This window comes from Cyprinus carpio, chromosome A3 (assembly GCF_018340385.1).
Source record: "Cyprinus carpio isolate SPL01 chromosome A3, ASM1834038v1, whole genome shotgun sequence".
In the NCBI taxonomy this organism is placed as follows: Eukaryota; Metazoa; Chordata; class Actinopteri; order Cypriniformes; family Cyprinidae; genus Cyprinus; species Cyprinus carpio.
In genome coordinates, this window is record NC_056574.1 from 11,944,778 (window position 1) to 11,967,129 (window position 22,352).

General features: G+C 36.6%; 1 protein-coding gene and 1 pseudogene across 1 annotated transcript in view; both read left to right on the top strand.

Moving 5' to 3' along the window:
* The window catches only part of LOC122136224, a 70,824-nt pseudogene extending 69,121 nt beyond the window's left edge, over positions 1-1,703 (top strand).
* Positions 1-22,352, top strand: part of LOC109059404 (nuclear factor 1 X-type-like) — a 723,368-nt gene that overhangs the window by 128,719 nt on the left and 572,297 nt on the right.

Genomic DNA, 22,352 nt, shown 5'->3' on the forward strand with positions numbered 1-22,352 from the left:
TGGACCTGCTAGCAATCTTTTCCCATCCCAGATTGAAAACTTTTTCTTTTTTTTTTTTTTTAGGCTGTTGTTACCTATAGTTCATTTTTCAGGGTCATTTCTTCTTCTTCTTTTAATGTTATGAAAGAATTTTTTTGTTTCAAAACATTTACATTACACTGTCTTTTATGTAAAGTGTATTTAAATTACTAAATAAAAGAATATTATTAATAAAATCTAATACATTTGCATATGTATACTAATAAACTTTCATGTCTTAAACAGCTTTACAAATCAATCTGTCTCTAGTTTAGTAGTTTAATGCATGTTGGTAGAGCACTCACACGTTTCTTGCTTTTCCTCTTTGTCTGTATATATTTCTGTCTATCTTTTATCCTACCCTTTTGCATTCCTCTTGAATTATATTTCTGTCTATCTTTTTTCCTGCCCTTTTCTCTGCCTCTCACCTGTTTGATCGCTGTCCTTTTTGTCTCTTTACCTCTCTCTTCTCCTGTCCTGTCTCTCTCTCTCTTGCCTTGTCGTCATGTGTCAAACGCTGCAGGGCTGAGATGGAGTTGTATGCCAGTCTCCCGCGGAGGTACTCCACACTTCCTGTCGTCTGATTCACTTCAAGCTCTGCTGTCTTGCTCTGCTGTCTTTGCTCATCTAATGTCTCACTCTGCTAAGATAACATGTGCTCTTGAAACAGTGATGATTTTGAAAGGAAAAGCAAATTTCTATTGTAATGTTTTTATAGAGCTATCATTTGTATTAAAAGGAAAAGTTCAGACAAAAACGAAAATTTGCTGAAAATGTATGTCAGATTGAGAGTTCAAACAGCTGATAAAAACATCACAATAATCCACACCACTCCAGTCCATCAGTTAACGTCTCGTGAAGTGAAAAACTGCATGTTTGTAAGAAACAAATCCATCAAGACATTTTTAACTTGAAAACATTGTTTCCGGGTAAAGTCCTTTATCTATAATATATTGCTTTCTCACGGGAAAGAGTCATATTGTCTGAATCAGGAGAGAAATATGAACAGAGTGAGCACCGTTTACAAGCAAAAACAGTTCTAAACAAATATGTCAGTGGAGTTTGATGTGAGAGGACAACAGGGGATGGCCTTTTTGACTGGAGGAAGTGTTATTATGGATTATGGACTGATATTTTGGTCAGAAGTGACAATGGATTTTTTTTTCTTACAAACACGCAGCTTCTCACTTCACAAGACATTAATTGATAGACTGATTGGTGTGGATTACTTGTGGATTATTGTGATGTTTTTATCAGCTGTTTGGACTCTAATTCTGGCGGCACCCATTCACTGCAGAGGATCCTTTGATGAGCAAGTGATACATTTCTCTAAATCTGTTCTGATGAAGAAACAAACTCATCTACATCTAAATTCAGCAAATGTTTGGCTGAACTGTTCCTTTGAAACATTTCCATTTTGAGGTCAGTGATAAAATCAGTCAAGAAAAGTTCAAAACTCTTTAAATGCAAATTAAAAATCTCTTTTAATATAACTAATATTTATGTAAATGATATCGCATCATTACTAGTTGGGGGAATTTTCAGCTGTTTTCCTCAGTACACAACATGCAAACCTTCTAGCTGTCACATTAAGTAAAATCCCCCATAACCTTCTCTCTTTCTTTTCTCTTTCAGCTCCAACAAGCGTAAATCCATTGATGGACAGTGAGATTGAAGAGCCCGGTGGATCGGATGTCTTCTATTCGGGGACCGTTTCTCCTGCCCCGGGAGCATCCCAGCCCAGTGGCTGGCCCAATGATGTTGATGCAGGTACACCCGCTTTACCCAGCAGCCCTCTGGCTCTTCACACACTCTGCTTGACCTCCACTCATCTAGACCACTGCTGTTGAAAAAGATATTTGTTTATATTGTGTGCTGCTCCAATCAAAAATCTACATAAAGTAATCATAGTTGCATGAATTATCCCTCGGTGGGCTTATTTTTTGTTTTTGTCAAATCTAATTTGTCAAAGATCTAATTGGGACTCATGTTTGAGTCGTTTATATGCACTGAATAAGTGGACACAAGGGGGCTGTGTGGAAAGGCCAGACTTTTCCTTCATTTTATCAACTCATTAATCTCTCTCTTTTGCTCCCTCTCTGTGCTTGCCCACCATCTTCTCATACCTCAATAGACTGCAAGAATAAAGGACGGGCGGGACAAACATTGAAATATAGTCTTGCCGATTGGACAGCTAGAATCATCATGTGCATGTTTAATAGATCTGTTAGTTGGGTTTGTTTTGGGGCTTAGCTGACTAAAAATCTTAAAAAAGCACTTAAAATCCACTCTTTAATTCATGCGTGCATGTGGTGATCTTCACAGAATTAGGGCTAAAGAACTATTTTATATGTAATGATTTATAGTTTATACTGAAATGTTATTTATAAAAGGCCATAAGCACTAAAGAATACAAGTTTGATTAGGGCATTTCCTTCATTTTCTTGTGTAGAGATATTTATGGCATTGAAGAGTTTACGTCAACTCAAAACACAGAGACGGAAAGAGAAAGAAAATTAAATTTCTTTGTAACTTTACGTTTGACACATTTTGTCAGATTTAGGTTTTTTTCTTGTTGCATTTTTTTACCATATAAACTAGATCGTTAACCATATCAGAGATACTTATTGAGTAGTTCTACCTTTCCTCTTTAAAGTGCTGCTTTTTTAATAGTCCAGGGCCTGTATTTGTTATTATTCTGTATCGATTTCTTGTTTTGTTTTCTTCTGGTTTTGACTGTCCATTAGAAAATATTTACTATGGTAAACCATATTGTCTGCCAAAATATAATGGGGATTGGGCTTAATTCAAGCGCTGCAAGAAGTTTTTTTGTTTGATGACAGTGATGGGGAAAATCCAAATTTACCTCATAACTGTAGTCATTTCATTTTTTTTTGTGGTTTCATTTTTTTGTGTGTGTGTGGAAATTTTTTTTTTTTTTTTTTTTTGTAAGTGTTGAAAATGAAAAGGCAGCTTTGCGTGTTTTGTGCCATGGGCAAATGTGGTGATGAAATTCATTGAGCATTGCTGCTGTCACATGTACCTGTATCCTCACACCAGACACTAAAACATGCAACATTTCCTCAATACATCAAAGCAACAAATAGTAAAAAAATTATGCCTCTCTGTGCGCACACCACAAAATCAAAACTCTGACACATTAGATTTGAATACCAAAAAAATACATTGGCTGCTGAAACCCATTTTGCATACTTGTTGTGGGCAAAATGAGGGCTGAGATAAATCTTCACAAATGCATACTTATCTTTAACAAATGGATACTTCTTAATTCACCTGATATATACCAATCTAGACACCTATGATAGAATATTTTCACTCCGTATTTATTATTTGAAATGCATTAAGGATTGCATACTACTTAGTAGGATTAGTATGCGAATTTGACACTCATTTCTGTTCTGAACAACTACTTGGTATTATGGATAGTATGTCAATTTTGATCACTTATTTTATCTGTGCGATACTAAATACAGACACTACTAAGTGCCACTCATTTTTAGCTTTGCATATTAGTTAATATAGATGGTATAATGCCAAATTGTGGGACACTTGTTAGCTTGCATACTACTGTAGTATGTATAGTGTGTGACGAATTGTGCACCTCATTATCTTGTGTACTACTTAATACAGATAGTATATGCAAAAATAAATTTACACTAATTTTTTTTTTTTGGCACTTGCATGCTACTTAGTTTATGGCTAGTATGTGAACTGACAATCATCTTTGCTTGTATACTACTTAGTATGTATAGTACTGCAGATATTGACCTGTGGTTTGTTTTAGCTTGCATTCTAAATATGTGTAATGATGTAAAAATTTGAACTCCTGATTATTGCTTGTATAGTACTTAGTTTGGATAGTATTGATATCGAACCACTTATTTTTTCACTTTTTATATGGATGGTATGCCAGTTGTGACGCATATTCATTTATATTGCATGATGTACTTAGTATGACAGTATTGTGAATTATGACGCAGCCAATCGCTCATTTGATATTCTGCCCCAGTCCTCATAGTTTAGCTGCCAGTCCTATTGGCTTAGCTGTTGATGTGGAGACTTTGTGTTGGATGTGGTGGTCTTTCACCTCTACTGTTCTTTTTTTTTTATAGGAGCCCACTTAGCATGGGCCTCTGCTTTTTTGGTTGAGCTAAGGGAAGAATAGTAAACAATTACTGTTCTTTGTGACCTGCATAAGGATGTTTTTCCTAAAAGTGTAAAATGGTTGCATTATGTATCGATAATGATTCAACAGTAATCGCACCCAAATTTCCCCATTTCTCCAATTTACTCAATTCTCTCCATCTCTCTGTTATTGTTTAACTTTTATCTTTTCCCCTGGGTTTGGGTTTTTTCAGTGCAACAACCATTTGGCCAGTATGCAGAAGGAGAGGAAGATAAACACACCGAAAACGATGGCGTGCAGTTTCTTACCATGGTACTTAGACCACATTTACCCTCATATTATAATGCACACCAAGTGTAATGAAATGTGTCTTCTTATACCCCACCTCTGTCTGTCTTTCAACCTCTCTGCTGCATCACACATCTCAGCTCTTCTCTTGATCGCGCTGTTGTTTTCGGATAGGTAAGCCCAAGCCAACCTCGAAAGTGGCGTGCCCCTGGGGCGGTCCTGTTTGAGGCCTGTGAATGTGCTTTCATTTGTTTTGTATGTCAGAAGTATCTCCGTACATCCATTGTTGTGGTTAGATTTCTGATATAGGATCCCTGCTGGACGAAGCAGAAGTCCACAAATCCTGATTTCCACAGGCATTCCCAAAACATAAACACTTACCCCAGACATGGCTAGTGTGTTGCCGTTGAAGTACAGCAGCGGGCTCTCCAGATAATTTATCTCAGTGTTTTTGTTTGTTTATTCTTCATGCAGGATTTATTGTAATTAGTGTGTGCATCATAAAGGGCTTTACATGCGATAAGCAATTATCTCAGCTGTTTATTCAGGCACGTGCCTTTGAGATTTCAAACCAGTTATATGCTCGTAACGTCTGAATATACCACTCTACGCAAGGAGGATGCAAATGCAAACACAAGCTCAATTTCATGCCTCATTACATTCCACAAATGTTTTAGAACGCCAATTCATAGCATGACACCGCAGAGGTTATGTCTCGTTTACAGTCAGTTTTCCATTTTAGCCTCAGCTACTTGTCATGCAGCAACAACGGGGTTTTTTTTAAGAGAATTCTTGCTCAGCAAGTTAGTTTAACTGTTGACATTTTATTATTTTTATTTACTTTCCTAATAGATTTTTCGAAGTCCTTTTGTAGCAAAAATTCATCAATGCACAGTATTTACGAGCTGAATGCACTAAATGAAAATAAAGACATGCTTACATTTGTTTTCTCGCTAATATCCTGTTTCACTCTGCAAATCCATCATGAGACCGGGCGTTTCACATCGATGAGACTTTAAATGGCACAGACATTTGATGGTAAAACTATCACCCCCTCAAGGTATGCACAAATAGATTATGCAGGAATAGCGACAGTAATGTTAAGAATGACATGCTGTGTGTTTACAACGGCAATTGTGTACTTGCATAGGGTACGTTTCAGCCCGAGGGTCCCACACCTACATCTAATCACATTCACTGCCCGCCACACGTTATGATCAACACACAGTCGCACAGATCTTAATCTAGGGAAACATGGGTAAATCCCACCAAAAAAAAATTGCGAGCCACCGCATGCTCAGGGTGCTCTGAGCTGAGTCATGGAATGACACAACAAAACACACACAACATATTTACACACCCACCCCACCCCTGTACACTTGAAACACAACACAAAACACACACACAGTCTGTGGAGCACACAGAGCTCTGCTCCAGATGGCTCCTCCATGTGTCGACAGCGTTGGGAGCTACTAGGTTAAGACAGAAGCATCTGTCAGCAGATGAAGGCGGTAGGTGGCGCTCCGAGCGCGCGTGTGTGAGTGTGAACCGCGCTACGCTCCAAAGGTGATTCACCACCTGAATGAGGCTATGGCAACGCTGCAAGGTTGACGGTGTTCATTTATCATAAATAAAATCTGGTGTCGCCCGGAGGACACCAGCAGCCTGTGAACCCACTCGCGTTTCATTCATACGCCCTGATCGCTTTCTCTCGCCATGGGATGACACGAATATCATCCCCTCCTATCTTTCATTTTCACCTTGTTAGTAGCCAGTATGGCACTTTGTCTGTAAACATCTGTTTGGTGACAGTTTTGCTGACGTTGAGAGGGTCAGACAGTGAAACAGGGTTTCCCACAGGCATGGAAAAACCATGGAAAATTACCTAAAATTAATTCAAAAGTTGATTGATTAAAATTAATGAAAGTTTCCATTGTAATTATAAATTATTTAAAATAAATATATTTATTGGCTAGCAGTTAGTCCTTTTTGAGTGTAAAAATTACTTTAAAATTATTTAAAAAAATAAGTGATTACAAAAATTATTGGAAGTTTACATTTGCGTTGTGTGTGTGTGTGTGTGTGTTGTGTGTGTGTATATGTATATATATATATATATATATATTATTAATATATATATATATATATATATACTGTATATATATAATATGAATAAGGTTTTCTAACTTATCTTAAATATTGATATATATATTAATTGCCTAAAAATTGGACTTCTTGATTGTAAAATGTCTAATTATTTCTAATTAATTAAAAAAGTAATGAAAGCTTTCATTATAAATATTGTTATTTTTAAAACATTTAATTGACATGGAATTGGTCTTTTTGAATGTAAAAAAGACTGAAATTATTTGGGAAAATTGATTGACCACAAGTAGTCATAGAATGTATATTTTGAATATATCTGTTTTTTTTAAAATGCTCGAAAATATTTAATTGGCAAGTAATTTATTTTTAGAGTAAAATAACGGAAAGAAAAGTATTTTTTAACAATCAGTCAAACTGAAAAAAAGCCATGAATTCTGTAGTGAAGATACAATGGTTTTATAAATGCTTTAAAACTGTTTAATTGGCATAAATCAACAGAAAAAGTTCAAAAGCAAAAGGTTTTGGGAACTCGAGGTGTATTATTACTGTAAGTTCATGGTAAAGAGATTGTACTTGGATTTGTGGCTTTCTTATGTCTTGTAGAGGTGGGACTTCTGATGGTTGGATGGTGAATGTGTGTGTCGGTCAAGAGAGTGTGTTTATATATGGCGTTTTTTGAAAGGTCAAGGTATTGTTTGGCAGCAGCTTGCTTAGGGCGGTGGCGGGCCTGGACGAAGGTCACGTGAGCGGTTGATTGGCTGCCAGTCTGCATCTGCCGCATCGTGGCACTGAGGAATTAACAACATAACCTGCTTGATCTTTACCACACACCACACACTATCCCCCATCACCTACACCCGTGGTGCACACACTTGCACTGTGTCTCTTCAGCACACAACACATACACACACACAGGCTCTAATGTGCATGCAAAGTCATGGAAACTGTCAGCTGCAGCTCCAAAGGTGTGAGTTTGGTGGTGATGTTTTGATGTAACCACAACCTCACATATAAAATTAAGAATATTATTAATATTTAATACATTTTTGTGTGTGTGTATATTTATATATATACATATATATATACAAATATATATATATATATATGTATATATAATACATTACAATTATGATATTAAAATCTAAGGATTACCCCTCCCAGAACTATTAAATTAATATTTAAACCCTTTTGTTTGTTACTGTACCACATTTATATTTTGTCTTCTTTGCAAGAAACCACTTTTGTTTATCTCTCATACAGTAACTCACATCTTTATCTTGCGGTTTGTTTATTAAAAAACACAGCAATGTTGCTTTTAAATTGGGGGCACTTTAAAAAAGGCACTACCGCAATATAATAAGTAGTGTTTTCTTAATTAAACAAACCACAAAAAAACAATAATAGTATACTATATATACCTAGTATATATATATATATATATATGATATATTATATATAGAAGTTGATTTAACTATTTCAGGGGAGGCAGACATTTGTCAAATATTGCAATTAGCATAATTAGCAGATTTGTGGCTTTCTTACACGGCTCTTTAATCTTAAATTGGGTTTTAGAAAAATTCCCACTTAGGGATAATTGTTCCCAAAACCAGCCACAGGATTTAATGGTATACTCTTTTACCTTCCTTCCCAAGTCCTGACATGTTTGGCCGTGTTTCTGGGTCACTGAGTGAGCCTGGCGTATATTAAGCCCCTCGTCTTTATGCCAAACTCAGGACAGCTGAAGCTAGCCGCCCTGCGGCCTCAGTATGACATTTATAGGAAGCAGGACGGACACATTAATGGCGTGGCGATTATTTTGATATATGAGAAGGACCAAACCATCACATACTTTCTCCTGTTCATTTCCCTCATCATTTCTCACATCCAGCCTTCCCCCGTCCTACTGTTTTTGGCGTGTGAGCGTTCGGGACCTGCCACTGGACAGAAGCGCTTGGTGTTTGACTTTTCCCTCAGTTGCTGAAAAGTCAAGTGGAAAGCCTCTGATTTGGTTCCCCAAGTGAAGTTACGACTGTGTTTGTATGTCAGAGTCTGTACACAGCTAGCATTTACAACATTTATTTACTCATTTGCATTTGGTTTGTGAAGACGTGTCGTCCTGTCGTTTGGCATTACTCATGTGGTTTGCCGGGTCTATTGAAAATTCTGGAGTCAGTCTGAACACAGATTCACATAAAGTAGACAGGTTATTAAACTAAATATGTTTACTCTGTGATGTTCGGTTTTTTTAACAGAATTTATTTTTAGTGTTTTTTTTTTATTGTTTGCTTATTTTGCTTGTCATCTGTAAACGATTAACTTTCTGACCAGTAGAAACTTGTTAAAGAGGTGTAGTGCTGATCAACCCATTGTTTCAGCCGACTAATGTAAGCAAAATCATCTGGAAATGGAGTTTTTGCTTATAGTCTTGGTTTACCCATTTACTGTTTGAAATCTAGGAATTTTTTTTTTTTTTTTTTTTTTTTGCACCTCTTAACTAATGGCAGAACTATTTTGTTGTGGATTTTAAGATTGTTGATAATTTTTTTTAAATCCTTTTAATGAAATGTATCCTTTAATTCAGTACCAATGTGTCATTTAATGCTGGAATAATGATGCTGAAAATTCAGCTTTCCGTCATAGGAATAAATGCATTTTAAAATATATTTTAATAGAAAAGTTATTTTTAAATTGTAATAATATTTCACAATATTACTGTTTGTACAGTACTGACCCCAAACTTTTGAACTGTAGTGTATGCGTTGATATATCACTAGTAGTTAATTTTTTTTAGATATATATATCCGGTTATAAAATTGAACAACGTCACTGTAAAAACTGTGAGAAATAGTGGCAAAATCCTGACTTTCATGCTTTGGACACTGTACTCTTTCCTTTAAGGATTTGGTATTTTGAAAGAGACAGACAGACAGACTGACTGGACATGAGTTATTATGAGATCTGCTGAACGTGGCATCTATTTTCCCTCTTACCGCTGCATAGAGACCCTTCCCGGGCCTGTCCCGGGCCCTATCCCAACCCCTGTCCCACTCTTTCCTGCACTCCACTGCGTTCAAAGCAAAGCTCGCGAACCTGGACACCTGTCGGCACTGCAAAAACACAGCTCTTGTTTTCCAGTATAATTCTATTAACACCTTTAAAACTAAAGGATGCATTTACTTGAATCAAAATAAGAAGAAATGGTATTTACATTTAGTGAGGGTTATGCTTGATAATATATTTTGACAGTGGGGGTAATGAAAACTACATTTATTTTCCTTTTATTTAAGTTATTTTTCTACCTCATTGGCAAAATACTATGTTAAATGTGGTTTTACTGGAAAAAACAAGGAAAAAAATACTCATAATAATTTTTTTGCAGTGTGACTGGCTTCTCTATATTTCACAGGAAACAAAAAAAGCCCATCATTGTCTTACCTGTGGATTAAAAGATCATTTTTAGTAGTATTATCAGCAAATTTGTAGTATTTTAGAAGCTGAGATGGAATAAAGATCTTTTTCTCCTTTTTTTTTTTTTTTTAGATGAAGCAAAAACCCTGTTTGATTAAATCCAAATTCTCTGTTTCTGCCATTTGTTTGATCCCATTTTTACCAGGACTCTCGTCGCCTGGTTCTCTTAAGAAGTCGGGGAAATTCGATTTCAAGCGCTCTGTCCGGCCATACGAGGTCTGCACGCATGCCGTTCACCCATCATCACCGCTGCCCATGCTGGCAGGTGGTAAGACCAGGTGAGAGTTCAGAGCCCCCACCCCACCTCCCACATCCTTCCCCTTCCTGTCCTGCTAGCCTCACCCCCCTGGTGGGGTCGGATGTGGGTGACGTTTCGGGGAGAGGCGAGGTGGTGTTTACGCCACGGTTGGGCGGGTGAAGGCTTTCCGCGCCATTCGTCCCCCACCCCCACCCTCTTTCTCCTCTGTACCGAGGCTGACTGATTGTCTTTTTTGTCTGTCTGTCTGTCACTGTGATTGGTTTGGTGATTGGTCTCTCCATTTTCCGAATTTCATTCTGCCCCCTCTAAAGGTGTCTTTTCATGCCTAGATGCACGCGAGCTTGTAAAATGTTATTTTAAATGCTGTACAGCAGTGATCAAAAGTAAATATATACTCTCCTTTAATGCAAGACTCACAGGATTGGGAAAACTGCTTTTTCAAAAATGTTCTGAAGTATTTTATCATCTATTATTGATTAAACAAGATGAAAGAGAAGGAAAGATTGTAAATGTGCTGAAATGAGACACCACAACAAAATCTTGTCATCAAATCAGTGGCGATTGTAGAAGTTTTTTTTTTTTTTTTTTTTTTTTTGTAGTAGTAGGTTTTGTAGATGAATACACACGAATTTATTTATTTTTTCTTTTTTTGTTTTTTGTTTAAAATTTACAAAACTATGATAACAAGCCCCACCAACAGATAGATGGTTATTCATTATTTCTTTTTGGGGAGCTATTTAAAATTTACAAAACTATGATAACCAGCCCCACCAACAGATATGTGTTCAGGATTGAACTGCTGGTGATGTGGTCGGTTGCTTTTTTTATGCGATCCGCTCTTGTTGTGTGGGCATCGTTGTGTTGTGTGGCATGTGTGGTTGTTTAGAGCTGTTGTTGTGGAGTCACTCCTGGTGGGAGGGGGGTCTTTGGTGGCGGTAGTTTGCAGATGCCATTTGCCTCCTCCTTGAATCCTTGGCTCCATCCCATTCCCTATATGGGATGAAAGGGTGGATGATGAAAGCGCCCAAAAGAAACGGAGGGAAGAGGAGGGAATAGCAGTCTGCGTGGCAGAGAGGGTGAAAAGCAGGGCTTTGGCTGGGAGCGCAGTGCCCACGTCTGGGTTACAGGGAGGCTCTGGAAGTTGGCAGACTGTCCCGGGCAGCTGGGGGCCTGCTTGGCTGGAGGGGAAAGACCCCTCACCCCTCCACTCGCTGGTCGGGAGATGAGCGTAATGTTATTCCTCATGCAAATGAGGGCACGTCCTGACTTTTCAAGAACTACTGCAGTTGTGTCACGTTATGTTTGTTCTGTGCATTCATAGCATTTACTACCGTACAAATTAACGTCTAAGCCTTCGTCTATATCTGGAACCAATGTGTCAAGTTAAAGCAATCTCTTGCTCTGTTATGGTCAAAACTAGTGGCCATAGTTGTCCATGGTAACGAGTTTAGGGAAATTTGTAATTTGACAACTTTGTATTAAAAAGTGGTCACATCCTTGATGAAATATTATGGTAAAATCATGGCATTTCTGAGAAGCCTGTGTTTTCACCTGGAGAGCATGTTTTGTCTCTGTCTACATAAGTTTTGAAGTCTGTGCGAAATTAAAGAGTTGGAATGACAAGATCACAGACAGCGATTAATTATATATATATCGCTTTAAATGTTGTACGTAAATCTATATTTTATGTAATTTATGACCTATATATATCACATATATATACTATATACCTACATATATCTATCTCTATCATATAAATATACTATTAAATGTATTATTATTATTTATGAATATTTTCATTTTTTGTAATGCTTTGTAAATGGTTTCACACATTTTATGAATCATGTTTATCTAATTGAGGATGTCCGTAGGGATCCATCAAGGGCGGTTTGTCAGCGTTTTAGCTCTGTATTGGGAACAGCTTTGCCCTAATTGTTGTACACACACACCCACATACAATTGTCCTGAATTGATTTCCATCACCTCCACTTCCCTCATGTCATTTATTGTCAAACATTGTGTGTCAGTCTCTCATTGGATTTGCTGACTATTACTACTGTAGTTCCGCGCTTAATATCTGGTCCTGGTTGTGTTTAGCATCACTGTGACCTCTCTCTAATTCCTGTGTGGTGTGTGTGTCCCGTCAGCAGGAAGTCCCCGTGCCCTCAGCTTCATCCCTGCACTTCCCCTCACCCTCCATTCATACAGCAGTCCAGCCATACTTCACCCATCCCACCATCCGATACCACCACCACCCTGGACAGAACACCGCTCAAGGAGTTTGTGCAGTTTGTCGTGCGCCGACGGATCAGGCCAGCTAGTGGTCCGGTAAGAGGAAGTGACATCATTTTACGGCGAAGTGATGTTTTTGACACTTTGGGGTCATTTAATAGCTTCTGTACATTGTACAGAATTTGCTGTGCTGGTACATATTGCCAAAATAAATGGTTTGATGTGTTCTTCAGATGTTCTCTGGCTGGGTTTATATAGTGAATACGGGGAAACGGACATCCTATGCAACAGAGAACACTGCATGGAAAACTGGTATCCCCCAATGCAGTGTTAATCCTTGAGGCATCTTTCCCATAGGATTGACATTAGCCATTGTCACATTCTACTGACATAAACCAGTTATCATTGCTTACAGACCATGACGTTTTACATTACTGTTTGTTAACTGGCTGGGGAAACACAGTTAATTACAACTGTACAGTATGCCATTGTAACATAGCCATTGTTTTTTTAACGAAATAACTTGATGCAAAATTCAATTTTAATCCATCTTTTAAAACCCAATGTTGATTAAACAACACTTATATGCCATATTTAGGCAAAACGACATTTGCCCCAGTCAACCAGAAAAACTCATGCCTCAAGTATAAACATTCTTATATTTTCATGATAGTTTCTTCTGTAAAACTAATGTCTCAAGCATTTGAAGAAACTATAACCTTGAGCTTACCATTGTAAAGACAACTGTTTTGCATTTCCAATGCAAATAAAATTGTAAGGTGTTTAAAATTGATATTGATTTTATGTTAGTAAGGATAAATGTTGATTTTAAAGGTGTTATGAGTTTTCTGTTTTATTGTTTTTTTAATTTTGTTATGGTGGTATTTGGTGTTAGCATTTATTATTATTTTTTGCATAGTAAATAACACTTCTGTGGGTCTGTTTGACAAAGTACCGTCCCTTTATTGTTGGAGCCTTCTGTTGACATTGGTTAGCGAACACGTCCACAAAATCCAAGGACAATCGAGCGCTCTCTAACACAGCAAATAGTGACACATACTTACTCACATCAGTGTGCTGCGCCATTCCTGTCAGATCCATATAGACAAAAAGCATTGCTTTGTAATCTGTCTTCTGTAAATCCAGCACGAGTTATGTCTTGTTAAATAAAGGAATCCGGGTGAAATGAAGCAAACAAATGCTTCAATGGTGTTGAAAGTTGAGCTGTTGAGCTGAAACTTCATTAAAAATATAAGTTAAACCAAGCATTTCTAATATGTTGAAATCGAAGGAAGGTTACTGAAGCGACTGTGATTGCACAAACCAGGAGATTCTTTTGCTCGATCCAGTTTTTAGCGACACGTATGTTTATTTCCCTACTAGGTCATGACACGAACTAAGTTGGGCGGGGATACAGAACTAGGCATTGCTATTCTTCAGCGGGAGCGGTGATAAAAACCCTAGTCGTATTACATTCTATTCATAGTGGGACACTTTCCAGGATCTGGCGTTCGCTGGGCTTGTCTCAATAAAAGCTTTTATTCAGTAAACAAAGGTGTGTTTCACTTCTGAAACTTTACAGTATATATTGTATTTAAGGACCCCTCTTAATGTTCAACGATCACGGGTAAAAGTTTATTTCTCAATTCACGACCCTTTTAAATAATGTTTTCTGTACGGGCTTGGGTAATCTGTGGGTAATTATTAATAACTTTATATAACGCGATATATCTAGAGGTTATGTCTCAAGTTATGTAACTGTTCGTAGACATTTACTTCAAATTTATAGTATCTAGAAATGATACCTACCTAAACCCAAAAACCCTAACCAATGGGGGAAGAGAAATAAGACATTTCTGAATTTAAAAACTTGATTATTTGATGATTTTTTATTTTTTTTTCGATGGTGAGTTCTGTTAGTACTTATGTAACCGTGAAAAAAGCTCCTTGTGTGTGATAACAGTATCCTCAAACTGTGTTTTGAGATTTGTATACACATCATGTGCGTTCAATTAGTCTTTGAGGGACGGACTGATAGGGTTCAATGTATGACTATTGTGCGTGTCTAGACAATCTTGAGTTAATCTCTCCTTCTCTGTCCACTTCAATGATTTCACAAATCCATCTGCGCAACAGCTGACGACCTCTGTGCGTTTCAGCGTACTATCCCGCGTGTGCGCTACCACCATCATCCAGTTACGCTGTTGCCATTTGTCAGCGTCCGTGACGTGGCTTGGGTTATAATTTGATCTCAGTACATGGACCAAAATACTCCACCTAAACCTTGGTGTCCATTTCTTCGTCTTATTCTTCACCTTCTGCCTAAACGACCTTCATTGTATTTTCCTGCTCCTCCATTCTCCTGTCGGTATGCCTTGTGGTGAATCAAACACACACAAAAACACAAACACACCCCTTCATAAACAAAAGCAAACAGGACATTCCACCATCCTTTTGGGTTTTTAACTCGCAACACTCTCCCCTACCAAGCAACACCAATTCCTTTTTATTTTTTAGGGGCAAGCCTGCGTTGTTTTTTTTTTTCATTAGCGGGTGGTGTCAGGCGTGTCCGTATCCTCACCCTGTTTGTGTCATCTGCAGACCGATAACGGGGAGCGGCCAGAGCCAAATGCCGGGCTTCCTTCGTGCTGCTCCACCCCACCCCGTGGCGCGTCCAGTGGCCAATCCCCAAGGCCAGACTCCTGACAACAGCAAGCACGCCCCGCGACGGCTGCGCCGGAACTCAACTCACCCACCTCTCATTTGTAAGTGAACGACAAACCCCCCCCGCCCACCTTCACCAAACCACACGAAATTCACCAGTCGTTTAGCCACAGCTGAACCACTTTTTGCATATTAGTTGTGTTTGCATTAAGCATTTCTGTTTAAAAGGGATGCTGTGATTCGTAATAATCGTGGTAGTGCTAAATGGTGGGTCAGAAACTAGTCCTTACGACTGTTATTTTTGCCTGGGGTTTTTTTACACATCCTGATTTTTTTTAAAAAGTGATTTAAGTTTACACAGCCATTGCAAAACTGTCACCAAAGTGCAGAGGCACATAATGAGATATGGTGATGGGGAAAAGAAAACATTGCGGTGGAGGAGGAAAAAATTTTTTCAATGCTAATGCGTTCGTGCACAAAACTTTTTCGTTTCTACTGAGGAAAACTTCGCATTTGCTCAACAAAATATTGGTTGCAGTGCCCAAAAGACACGTTTGGCAGTCACTTGGAAAACTTTTGGCGCTCTCTTACAAAAACTTTACTGCCAAAATTGCGCCCACCAGGGCCACGTTAGCTGGGGTGACGGTTCAAGCACAATACCTTTTGCAAAAGGGACGCAAGCAAAAGTGAACCACTAACTTAACAATTTGGCGCCGGGGACACGGCAATACTTGTGCAAGCGAAGAACGCCCCTACAGGCAAACTCAAAAGTTCTCACTTTTGCGACCAAGAATCTCCAATGCTTCATTACTTAAGAATGTGTCGTTTGGGGGATGTCTTGGGGCAGCACAAAACAGTTGCAAGCGAATGAAAAATGTTTCTCTGGAGGATGATGTTACTGTTATTCTGTTATAAGAGATAGGCAAACCTTTTGCTAATTCCGTAGTGAACACATTTTCTTTGGGAAAGCAAATACTTTGCAAGCAATCACAAAATTTCTCAAGGGAAAGCAATACTTATGCAAGTTTAACGCAAAGTTTTATCAGAAAACCACAATACTTTTGCAGGAAAAGCAAACGTTTGCAAATGCAAATTAGAAAATAAAATAATTCCCCATCTATATTTTCCATGACCAAGTCCTTTGGGGAGGCTCTGGTTGAAGGGTGCAAATTTAGGGCAGTTAAAGTGGACTCCAAAGTACCTTTAAATGAATTTTGTCAACTGTTTTCGAAATGCAGCTAAATGTACAATTCACGTTTGTGGCAGTCTTGCGCTAAAATTCAAAACAAGACAGAAGCGTTGTATCTACAACTGAAAAGACCCCCCGTTTAGACCGTCTTGGAACTTGTAATGTGTCAGGTTGGTTTGTGCTGGTCAAGTGCATTGCAGCCCTGACGTGAATGTGAGGGCGTTTACACTCCCGAATGCAACATCCAGAAACCCATGCTTTGTAATTTTTACGTGGTTTCATTTGAGTTTGTCATTTTGGTTACGTTTCCCATTGCTGGTTAGCTTTAAGCGGCTGTGGAATGTGATAGTTTGGCTCCAGTGCTGGTCTAAAAGGTCAGTTCCGTCCAGTACATGAACCAAATTTAGGTCGTTCATAAAGGAGGTGGCGTAGCGGGGGGGATAATCAGACGTAATGTAAAATGTTCACTCACCACAGACGGGGCACTGGACGGAGCACTTGCATTCTTTTCCTATGTTCTTTTCATGTTTATTTTAGTTTTTGTTCCTTTTCATTGTGTTTTCTTTCATTGTGTCAGTTGGTTTTTATGTTGTGGTGTGTGTCCGTTTTATGTGTTTATATGGTTGCTTCTGATTCTCCAGAGCGCACTTAACTCACCTGCTCATAAATAAATAGAGGAGTGTGGTTTTTAGAATATAGAGGTCTGTATTATGAGTTTACCATGGTTTACAGGGTTTTTGGGGTAAAGATACAAAACAAATGGGCCTGAAGCCCCCTTAGCCTTTAAAAATACACATGGCCTCTTGTGGCTGATTAGTATTAAATAATGGCCATAAATAAAAACAATATTTAAAAGATGCAAACAGTCAGTGAAATAATTAATAAGTAAGGATCAGATTTATTATGCCAGATATAAGTTCACTATAGCTGTTTCATGGTTGCAAACCACAGTCAAAGGTTTATAGAAACTTTATTTACTATGTTTATATATTTATATCAATTCTATATTAATATAGAATTGGAATGTAGAATTCCATTATGCAATCACAGGAGTTTATTTGTTTTTTAATTTTATATAACTTATATAATTAAATTCTATAATATATATAATTTATTTGCATTATAGTAAAATTCATTCTGTGATCACATGACTTATATATAAGTGTTTATATCATTTATAATATAGTAATTCAATTTGTATTAATATAGAATTTTTTTTGCATTAATGTAGAATTTAATTCTGCACCTCAGGTTATATGTTGCATTAATATTTTTATGTATTCTATATAATATATAATTAAATTCTATAATAATAAAGAAGTCATATGAATTTAACACAGAATTTAATGAACAAAAAGCACGCTTTTCATATCTTTGTGCCTTTTTGAAATGCTTGCTGATGAAAAACTAACAGAAACCGTAGAGCAAACACGGCTCTTGTGTTTGATTTTTCCATGTTTTTACACACATACTATGATTTAGGTTGGAATTTCATATTTGATGAACAGTTACACTGTGGAGTCCATAAAATAAATCTGAAACCAAACAAAAACTGCCCTAAATTTGATAATGACTTCAAACCTGCAAACACCTTTTTAATCTATTGCTCTTCACCCGTTTGAACCAATAACAATTAAACATAGTGTATCTTTGATGATAATTCTTACATTGCTTGTGTTTGTTGTTTTTGCCAACAAGACAGTTCAGTACAGAAAGTTTCAGTTTCCACTTTATATGTTATGAAAATTCGCACAATATAATCTGAAAGGTTTGCCTTTGCCTTTTAAAATAGATCAAATTGACCTAAAATTTATTTTAAAGACCAATGATTTTGCTAATAATTGTACAGTGTGATTAAAAATAAATAAATAAAACAAGTTTTTTTTATTTATATTTCTCTCTCTTCTTCTTCTCTCTCTCTCCTTTCTCTCTCTCTCTCTCAGCAATACTCCACGCCAGGTCCACAGCTCCCCAACAGGTTTGTCAGCATCGGATCACGGGGACAACAACTTTCTGAACATACCCCAGCAGACAGCAGGTGATTCTTACTCTGTCGTATTCAAAACAACTTTTGAGTGTTTAACAGTCATGCATCACAACACTTAGCGGTTAGACCCGCTCCTCTCCTCCTGTCTTTCCCCATTTTCCCATGATGCTCTCTGCTATGCGGTGTCGGGCCCATCTGGAGCGAGCCTGCGATAACTCAAGCGGACCGGCGCGGTGTAGTTGGATTTGAGCATTGCGAATGTGTGGCCACCACACCGCGCCTCCTCCATCACCCAGTACACTTTCGTCGTTAATGTGTAAAGCTCCCTGCCTCCTCAACACATGGTGGACCATCTGAAGCCGCGAAACTCACCCGCTCTCACACTCCTCCCTCTGCTGGTCGGATTCTCTCTGGATTTGACCCATATTATTTTCTTCTCTTTCTGCTTAACCTTTCCTCATTTCTACCTACTTTAACTCGTTTCTCGACTCGCTATCGCCCTCTGCTGGTGACTTCTGTTTCTTTTTTCTTCTCTCCCGCTGTGGACTCTTTGGCAGGGACTTGGCTTTGTCTGATTTTGCACATTTTCCAGTGTGTTCACCCTAAACTTTAAGGAGGAAGGCAGAGGAAAGCACCTTTTTAATTGGTCCTCTCAGAGATAAACTGCATGAGTGTTGCAAAATAATGGGTATCTAATTTACAAAGTAAACATTTTGAGAAGATTCGTTATTTGCAATTATTTACTTATTTATTTGTTCGTTTATTATTTTATTTTGTGCATTGAGAAATGCATTAGTTGAAATTCACTGTAATGCAAGCACTGATAAAAGACACGAGGCGGTGAGGCAATAGTAAAAGATTTTTATTGTTTTTACAATTTACAACAACAGTAAAATATTTATTTTATTAGTTTTTTATTTGGTGTTGTTAAGAAATTGTGCACTGAGAGTGCATTAATAATTGTAATTTAATGTAATAAAATAGATAAGATAAATGCAAGAGGCAGGGTGATGAGGACAGTAGTGATTAAAATTGTACTGTTATACTTACTACAGTGAAATATGCATTTATTTTAGTAGTATTGTTTTATTTGTTATTGTTAGGAAAATGTGCATTAAGAAAGTGTGTTAATAATTGTAATTCAAACTACAAAAGATAAAATTCAGTGTAATACATACATTGATAAAAGCAAGAGGCAATGAGAATAGCATAATAATTGTTTATTTATCTATTTTGTTAAGAAAATGTGCATTAAGTGTTATTAATTGTAATTGTCAGTGTGATTTAATTGAAAGACATGTTTCATGAGAGAAACAGTGAACTTGCACTTGAGTTTTCATATGTCCCCAAAAGATTTTTAGCACACTTTAGATAACCTTAAAAAGGTTATTGCATTATTATAACAAAATATCTAAGCAAGCAACATATAGATTTAGGAAAAAAGAGCACTTTTCAAACACATCACACAGAAATAGCTTTTATTAGGTTTTCAGTGATAAATCAACAAAAGCTTTATGTTCCTCTGTGTGTGTGAGATGTTATTGAATGATGTTCATTGTCAAAGTGATTTTCTTCACACGCCTGTGTGAACTCCAGAAACACCAGTCTAGTCAAAAGTGAAAATGATGAGAAAAGTGAAGTTGGTAAATTGGAAAGATCCTGAAGTGTTTGAGACACACAAATACAGTAATGCACTAATGACATTTTTTGCCTTTAAGTGTTCAAATACTTATTTTATTGTACTTTTACTTTTGTTTTATTTAATTTATTTAGAGGACACTGAACAAAAATTATGGCTTTGAGACAGATATAGACTTGTTTCTAATGTTGCAACATTCAAACATTAATAAATTTCTAATTTTAAGAAAATGTGCATGAGAGTGTTCATTAATAATTGTAAAAATCACAAAAAAAAAAAAAAAAAAACGTTTCTTCAAAAGATGATATCGAGGAGAAAAGACACACAGATACAGACGCATATTCATGTCATTTATTTTGTTTTATATTACATTTAATATTTATGTCATTTAACACCAAGTAAGCATGATGTTGGTGAAAAGAAAAGATCAGAAGATACAGACTCAGCATCTAATGTAGTGACATTCAGACCTTTTAACTGTGTCTTAAAGTGTTTGAACTCTTTTTGGGCCTCTGTGTATCTGTGCAGGGAAGTTCTCTCAGCGCCGTGTTGTTCTCAGTCAGAAAAATGAGAAAAGAACTGCGGAATGTGAGACAAGGAATGGAGAAAAGACGAGCAAAGTTGAGGCACGGGTCCTAAACTAAAAAGTCACGTCCATCTGTCTGCGGTTGCCCACGGCAACGAGACATGAGTTTGTCACAGGCAGTTGAAGATTGAACGTGAGGCTGGGGGGCAGAGCTGGTCACTGCCAAGGATTACGGGGGGGAAGAGGGAGAGAGTACAGCTTACAGCCAGGGGAAGAGTTACTTGGCCCGAGTGGCTGTTGGGCTTGAGCCCGGGGCGAGCGGCGGGGGGAGAATAGATGGGACGCGCCGGGGGGTTTTTGCCGGTGGTGCGTGACCCGCAAGAGTCAACACAGAACAAAAGTTACCCGCCGCCCCTCCTAACAGAGCCTCTCAGCCAAAGTGTTTCCAGGATTTGACTTCGAGAGAGTTTTGTAAAACCAATCAGGAGTAACAATCCCGCTCTCATTTGAATGCGGAGCCCAGCTCTCACTATCATCCTGAGCGACACATCACAATCACATATGAAATGTTCAAGCACTTTTTGACTTGTTTTACTAGTCAGTACAAGGGTGTCTCAATAAAGAGCTCTTGTGCAAATACATTTATCTCACAAGGCAAGGTATGTGCGCAGATTGGAAAACAGTTATATTAACATTTGTATTATAAGTGTACTGTAGATGTTATTTTATATTTATATATTGTAAATATAAAATAAATATATATAAAAAATATTTTATTATATATTATAAATATTAGTTGATATCTCTCTCTCTCTCTCTCTCTATATATATATAATAATTATATTAGGGATATTATTGTAAATTAATATCAATTATGTAAGTAATTATGATTCTGGTAATTGTTAATGTATTTTATATAATATACATATACATTATTATATACATATTACATATACTGCATAAATAATATATGTATATTAAAATATAACATTTTCTAATTTCAGTTTTTATATATTTTGAGTGTTTGGGCACAATTTATATTAAAATACAATTTTTATATATATATATATATATATATATATATATATTATATATATATATATATATTATTATATATATTATATATATATATATATATATTATTTTATATATAAAATTATAAAATGAATTATAATTTAAATTATGCAATTGAATGTATAATGTTATATATAAATTTATATATTATTATGCATTATATATAATATGTTTTATCATTTTCAATTTTCATTGTCATATAATGTAAAACATTCTGGCACGATATATATAAAAAAATATAATAAATATAGTATATGTATGTACTATTTTACAGATATTGTTTTTATATAAAATGTTATGATATTAATAGGTGCATATATTATTTTTATTATATTATATTATATTATATTATATTATATTTATATTATATTATATTATATTATATAATATAATTATATTATAATTATATTATATTTATTATAAATCCCTATTAATACTTATTACATCATTATTTATTTTTATTATAGAAATGTTTATCCATGAAAATATAAAGCACAGTAGTAAAGACCATCCTTCCTCTAAAAGATTTAGTCCCTGATGTGTGAACTAAGGTCTGTGTTGTGATATTGCTCTTACTGTGTGGTCTATAGCATTTTTATAGACTATTTAGCAGAGTTGGACTGCTGTACTGACAACCAGAATCTGTTTATAATAAAGTCGAATGTGTAGAGATGTATATCTAACTCGTTTAAATCTGCTGCCGTTTAAGTTGTTTTTAAACTTTCATATTTAAAACTACCAGTTTGACAAAGACA